The 6874-nt window shown below is 41.3% G+C and overlaps 1 long non-coding RNA gene across 1 annotated transcript; it reads left to right on the top strand.

Annotated features, from left to right (window-relative positions):
* The first annotated feature begins 218 nt into the window (after positions 1–218).
* On the top strand, positions 219–5169 carry LOC137547856 (uncharacterized). Its single transcript, XR_011026637.1, has 3 exons — positions 219–275; positions 1885–1991; positions 5033–5169. It is a non-coding gene; the product is annotated as an uncharacterized lncRNA (long non-coding RNA).
* Positions 5170–6874: the final 1705 nt, after the last annotated feature.

Below are 6874 nucleotides of genomic sequence, written 5' to 3'. Positions count from 1 at the left end.
ATAATACTATAAGTGATGACCAAGTGACCAGGGTTCCCTGACATCAGGTCAAACCCTTGTATCTGGATCATACAAAAGTGGTTAGCCAACCATGGTTCAGAGCACAATGCTCTGTTCTAGTGTTTTGGTGGAGATAGTTAAAGAGAACCTTATCTGAGAGGGATATGGATGTTTCCATTTAAAAATACCAGTTGCTTGGCAGTTTCCAGATGGCTTTTGGTGGTTGAACATCCAACCGCCAAGATTCTGCAATGAGAGAGACCAGGAGCCTAATGGTGCAGTATCATTACGATATATGACCAAGGATAATGTAGTGATTTATACTCACAAGGGTGTGTTGGACTTCTGCAACCACCCACAGAGCCTACGGGAAATTGACCATTCCCGCTCGGTAGTCCAGGTCTGCTGTGCAGGTACTGGTCGGTCGCTCTGGGTTATTGTGACACGAGGTGTCTAATACTGAACCCCAAAGGGTAGAACTAATGCTAAAATGAACTAACGGAGGGACCCAAAGATATATTATAATCTTTAAATAGTGCTGTGTGTATATATATATATATATATATATATATATATATATATAATATAATATATATGTTGTTAGCTGGTCGATGATATGCTAGGTTGTACTGTGGGGAGACTCAATGATATAATGTCAGAAACAGCTTCTAGCTTCTACAGCTGTTACCAGCCAAGATGGATGTCCACCTTCACCTATAGCACTGACAACCATGTACACTATTATGATATCACCACAGTCTCCCCACATTACAACCTAGCATATCATCCACCTAGTAACAACCTATATTTATATGTGGTCCATATAACATTCATCTCATAGTACACACACACTCTAAATAGTACTATTTATACCTATTAATAAAGATATTCTTGTTGATATATCATGTGAATATACCCTATTTCCTCCTTCTATTGGTATATAAGTTGTTGTTTTTTTTTTTTTTTAATGTTTATACTTACTCTTATACTTATTTTAACTAGTCTATGACCGCCCCACGCCAATGGGCTTGGTCACTGGCGTCAGGTCCTGGAGCCGGCTACTGAAGGAGATCTGTGCAGGGTGCGCGCGCATCTCCTTCTCAGGGGGTGGAGGTCCGCCCCGCCTTCAGTCTCGGAGCGGCAATCGCGGCTCGGGAGACTGTTAGACGGTGTAATCGCCGTCTATTTACATGTACAGTGCTGCGATCCGCAGCAGCGCTGTACTTGGGACAGCCGTGTGACACGGCTGTCCCCTCCATAGGCTAGGTAGTGATCCGCTGTCATAGGCTGAAGCCTTTGACAGCTGATCACGCTGATTGGCTGGCGGGGGGAGGGAGGGAGGGAGCAGGGGAAATGTAATAAAAAAAAAAGAGTAATTTATTGAAAAATAAATTAAATAAATATTTATAAAAAAAAAATGGACTGTGGAAAAGAAACTGTGGAGCGATCAGACCCCACCAACAGAGAGCTCTCTTGGTGGGGGAAAAAGGAGGGGGGGGGGGATCACGCGTGTGCTGTGTTATGCGGCCCTGCAGCTTGGCCTTAAAGCTGCAGTAGCCAATTAAGTAAACAATAGCCTGGTCTTTAGGGGGGTTTAACACTGCGGTCCTGATGGTAAATCAATACTGTGCGTATTGTTGATTCATGATTTCAAATTAATATATATGGTCAATGCATAGCCACACAGGTGGTGAAATTGTATTCTTATGGACTTGGATGTATATATTTACCTGTTTGCGAGCCGTGAAGATGTGTTGCACATAAATATGTATCTTAATGTAAAATATATTTTAAAAGATTGATTTGTTGTTTTATAGCACAGTGTGACCTAAGTCTCAACTTTAGTGGGCCACTAGAACATATGTCTATATGTTTCTTTTTTAGGCACTTGTTATTGACCTGAGGAAGCGGGCTAACACTCATGAAATGCATTGTCTTATGTGCATCATTAAACCATTATATTTACCCATGTGGTTTGTTCTTTTATGGAGGTAAGAATTATCTACTCATATACAGCACTATTTAGAGATTAGAATATAACTTTGGGCACCTCCGTTAGTTTGTTTTAGCAGTTGCTTGTCAGTCCTGCTGATCTCTTTGGCTGTAGTAGTGGCTTAATCACACACCTGAAACAAGCATGCAGCTAATCCAGTCTGACTTCAGTCAGAGCACCTGAACTACATGCTTGTTGAGGGCTGTGGCTAAAAGTATTAGAAACACAGGATCAGCAAGAGAGTCAGGCAACTGGTATTATTTTAAAAGGAAAAATCCATTTCCTTCTCAGTTTAGGTTCCCTTTAGGTAGCTTTTTGTTTTTAACTCACATCAGCTGTTCCAGTAGGGTTTTATAGAAGGTATCCTGACCTGGGCCTGTCAGCAGGGCCGGCCTTAGGTTTCACAGTGCCCTGAGCGAAACCTGATTTTGGTACCCCCCTTCATCCTCTTCACGTGTGCACACGCAGGCACACACACACAGGCCCATATGCAATTCACCTTTTCTCCTGATTTGCATCCTAGCACAGTGGTTCCCAACCTTTTTGAAGTTGTGACACATCATGCCAAATGCTCCGATCTCCGTGACACATCACAAAATGGATGGAAAGAGTGCATTATCCTTAATACATTTAAAAATGGAAGGCTAAAACCTTTCAGAAATATTAATAAAAACAATCAGTGGGAAAGTTAGGTTACCCCCCCAATTGGAATACTAGCACAGCAGCGACAATTTGCACCACGCGTTATAGCTGCATTGCGACGTCCCCCCAATAGAATTCCTTCAGACTACCGTAAGTGCTTACATCCGAAAATGGCGCAGGGAGAAAAATGGCGCACCGTTCTGCCGATAAATAAAACGCTATTTACCGTTTTGCAGAGCGGTGCGCCATGAAAAACCATGCAGAGTGCTGGGGTCGGTAGTACAGGCAGCGGGGGCTGTTAGTGTAGGCAGCGGGGAGGGGGCTGGAGGAGAGAGGCAGCGGGACACTGGAGGGCATAGGTATCGGATGTATGCAGAGGCATATGTTACCTTGTCCTGGGCCGGCGATCGCTCCTTCCCTCCGCTCCTTCACTTCCTCCATTCGTTTGCTTCAGTCCTGCAGCTGGCCAATCACCATGCGGAGACTGAAGCCACATGGTGATTGGCTGGCTGCAGGACTACAGTAAACGAATGGAGGAAGTGAAGGAGCGGAGGGAAGGAGCGATCGGCGGCCGGGACAAGGTAACGTATGGCTCTGCACATCCTCCCCCGATGCCTATGCCCTCCAGCGTCCCGCTGCCTCTCTCTCTCTCTCTCTCCTCCCCCGACCCCCGCTGCATTTTTGACCACTTATAACGCTATTTAGCGTTATAAGTGTAAGGCACACTGCCTGCGCCATTTTTTAACACTTATAATGCTAAATAGCGTTATATAATGTAAGTCTATGGGGCGCCCTTTTTATCCCCCTGGCGCTGTGCGCCATTTTTAACTGACACCACCGTAAGTATAGGTAGGTAGCCAGGTTTAGGTGCCCCCAGTATAGGATCTCAAGAGCAGGTGCCCTCAACATAGGTAGCCAGCTATAGGCGCCCCCTTGGAAGCTGGCACCCTGAGCGTCCGCTCCAGTCGCTCAGGTCAAAGGCCGGCTATGCCTGTCAGTCCAGATTCAAGGTGGTTGATCTTTGCCTTGGTACACTGGAGAAACATTAAATTTACAAAAAAAAGAAATAAAGAAAACTGTCCCAGCATAGGACATAAGGAAGCTAAGTACTACTGTATATGACAATTGCCCATCATTATGCTCAGTCAAGGCATAGTGCTGAAGATTTAATGTTTTGGTTCTGAAGACTGGCTTCGGATCTTTGCCGAATGGAAGAAACTTTGAACTCATTATGAAAACCCTGTTTAATACAAGAGAATCAAGACTCTTTAGGCTTTTTATATGACTAAGCAACACGTTTGCAACAATTTGCTGTTTATTCTCCTTATTTGCATCCCTGCATTCAGAGGATGTTCTTATTGTGTGGACATTTGAAAGATGAGCCTGTATGTTGAGAATATCAATCTGACAAAGGAAACACTCCTAAAAACTAATCTTTCAAGAAAGCCCTATTAGGGGAACTCAAAACCTCCTCTCTGCTCTGAAAGATAAGCCACAGCATGATAACCTTTATGGAAAAAAATAATTCATTGCAATTTATGGAAATCCTAAAAACAACCTAGAGTGTAACTTGGTTTCACTTTTACAGAGGGCTCTGGAAGGATTTTTAGCCTTGGTGTTTACTTTATGTTACTTATGAGAGCTGCCTAGACAGAGCTCTCCTGCAATCTATTCACAGCTGTTGATAAGGCAGCTTGCTCGGGCTAAACAAACACAACACAGGATACAGCGAGGCGAACTTCTTTTGCAACTATATGTGTAATAACGACTTTTGATTGAGTGAATTCAGGTCCACTTTCCGTGCATACAGATAAAAATATTGCATCAAGTACTCTTTTTGATGATCTTGTGAGAGATATAATAGTGAATGCATGTCTTCTAGGGGTGAGGTTGGAGAAAGAGGTGCCATGGAGTGAGGGGCCTTCTACATAGCTAGCACTGTTGAACTGGTTCATTGCAACACACACAAAAAGAATTTTACCACACAAAAAAAGAATACTGTAGGCATGCTTCCCACAACTGAGAAACTGTTTTAAAAGAAAAAAATATATTTCAACAAGATATTGTTCCTTCTACACTGAAAAGACCACCAAGAAGTGGCTTGAGAACAAGTCCACCAGACTCATGTCTAAGCCCAGCACTAGACTAGCTGGAAACATTTTTTCTCCACCACACACACCAACTGTTTGAAGCCATCAAAACCGAGTGGAATAATAATGACTCTTCTTTCTGTAAAAAACTGTCTGCAGAGTTACCCACATGGCTCCAGTGTTTATAAAGTCTATAAGAAAATCCATCCAATGCCAAACTGTTGTATCTATTTATAATTTTCGCTAATTTCTCGAGCGCTGGTTTGTTACTAAAACTTTGATATGCTTAATTTCTCTCAATTTTTAGCTTTGCCCATTTTTTATGCCCCAGACTTCACACTCCACCCTACCCTGTGTCTGTCTATCCTGGTTATAAAAACATGGAACACAAGACCTACAAAACTTTACTGAAGTGGAATGAAAACATCTGTAAAATTAAAATCTGGCAATGACTCCTTTCTCCTGCATCCCATGTTTTTTGTATTATCTCATACATTGTAATTGCATACTAGCGGAGAAGGCATACACAGAAGTCCTTGAAAGTTAGAATGAATATGGAAATAATGAAAATGCGTCAGGGTTTCCTATTGGCACTATGACACGGAGCCACACAGAAGTGACAGGAAAATCTAGACAAAGTTTCAGTGAGTTAGGATTATGGTAACTATTTCCAGCTTAACGTTAGGTGTGTCTACTGTCCTGCTTCCCTCTACCTTCTAACCAAATGTTCATAGCACAACATACTGGTCATAAAAGCTATGAGTAGTTCATGGAATATTACGTTTTCATTTAAAAGGAAAAAAACAATTGATTAGCTTTGATAAATTAGTAAAATTCTGTAATGTTGTTACAGCAAATGCTCTTGTTCTTACCTAGCAAGGATGGCGAGGATACAATTATGATGAGTAGCATCTGTTATAGCAGCATTTACTGACTCATTTACAGCCAGAAATGGAAAAAAAATCCTAAGTACCTAAGTATAGTACATTCTCTAATTTGTTTGTTAATATTTAAAGTGAACCTGAATCAAGTAAAATTATTTAGAATCAACACATGTACCTGCAAATGAATATTACATAATTACCTCGCTGTCAGTTCCTGTCAGAAGCTCACCATTTTCTTCTAACAATGATTCCTTCCAGTTCTGACAAGATCTTGTCAGAACGGAAAGCCTTGGGGCCATTTTCCACTATATCAGTTGCTGTCAGTTATAACTGAAAGGACAACTAATGTGCAAGGTAATGTCCATGTTTCCATGTTTAGCTCAAGTGGGCGGTATTACAGTTTAATAGATTTTTAAAGTTTTTTGAATTTTTAAAATGGAAGGCAGAGAATTCAATCGATCACAGTGGACAAACAGAAGGCAAGAGAGGAGAAAGAGATTGAGGAGTATACTACGCGAGAGGTAAGTATGACGTGACAGTACTATGCACAAAGAGAGATAGTGCTTTCTTCACAGTTGAAAAAAAGCCATTATTTCCCACAATGCAATGAGGTTCACAAACTGAAGACTGTCGGGGCCTTGGTCATGACATCACACTGTGGGAGGTGTTTCACCACAATATCAGCCATACACGATGAACAGCAATAGGTGATCTATTCGAAAAAAGGTAAAGATTTGTTGTGGGAAAGGGGGTATCAGCTACTGACTGGAATTAAGTTCAATTCTTTGTTAAAGTTACTCTTTAATGAAGTATATTTGAGCATCCTTCAGTATTTTTAAATGACTTACATATGACATACATATTTTTTCTATTGCACCAGTTAATTTAGGGCACTAGAATTTATTTAATCTCAATACAACCAGAGTTATATAATAAATAATTGAAAACAGATGCTTACACATTAAAAAATACTGAAGGATGTTACTAAATATACTTCACTAAAGAGGAACTTTGACCAAGGATTGAGTTTATTCCAATCAGTAGCTAATACCCCTTTTCCCATGACAGACCTTTACCCTTTCTTGAATAGACTTTTTCTAACTACCGTGCCTTATTTTTCATATCTGGGCTACAAGTAAGAATAGATTTACTTGTACAGACGATGGATGAAACTTCCGAGGCCGCCAATAATGACTGCCTCTGCTGAAAATCTAACTTGAGTACTGTGACCTCTTTTTGCTGCTTTGCCAGGTATACTTTTTGGG

This window comes from Hyperolius riggenbachi, chromosome 1 (genome assembly GCF_040937935.1).
Source record: "Hyperolius riggenbachi isolate aHypRig1 chromosome 1, aHypRig1.pri, whole genome shotgun sequence".
Lineage (NCBI taxonomy): Eukaryota > Metazoa > Chordata > Amphibia > Anura > Hyperoliidae > Hyperolius > Hyperolius riggenbachi.
The sequence above is the reverse complement of the archived record's forward strand: the minus strand, read 5'-3'. Positions and strand labels throughout refer to the sequence as shown.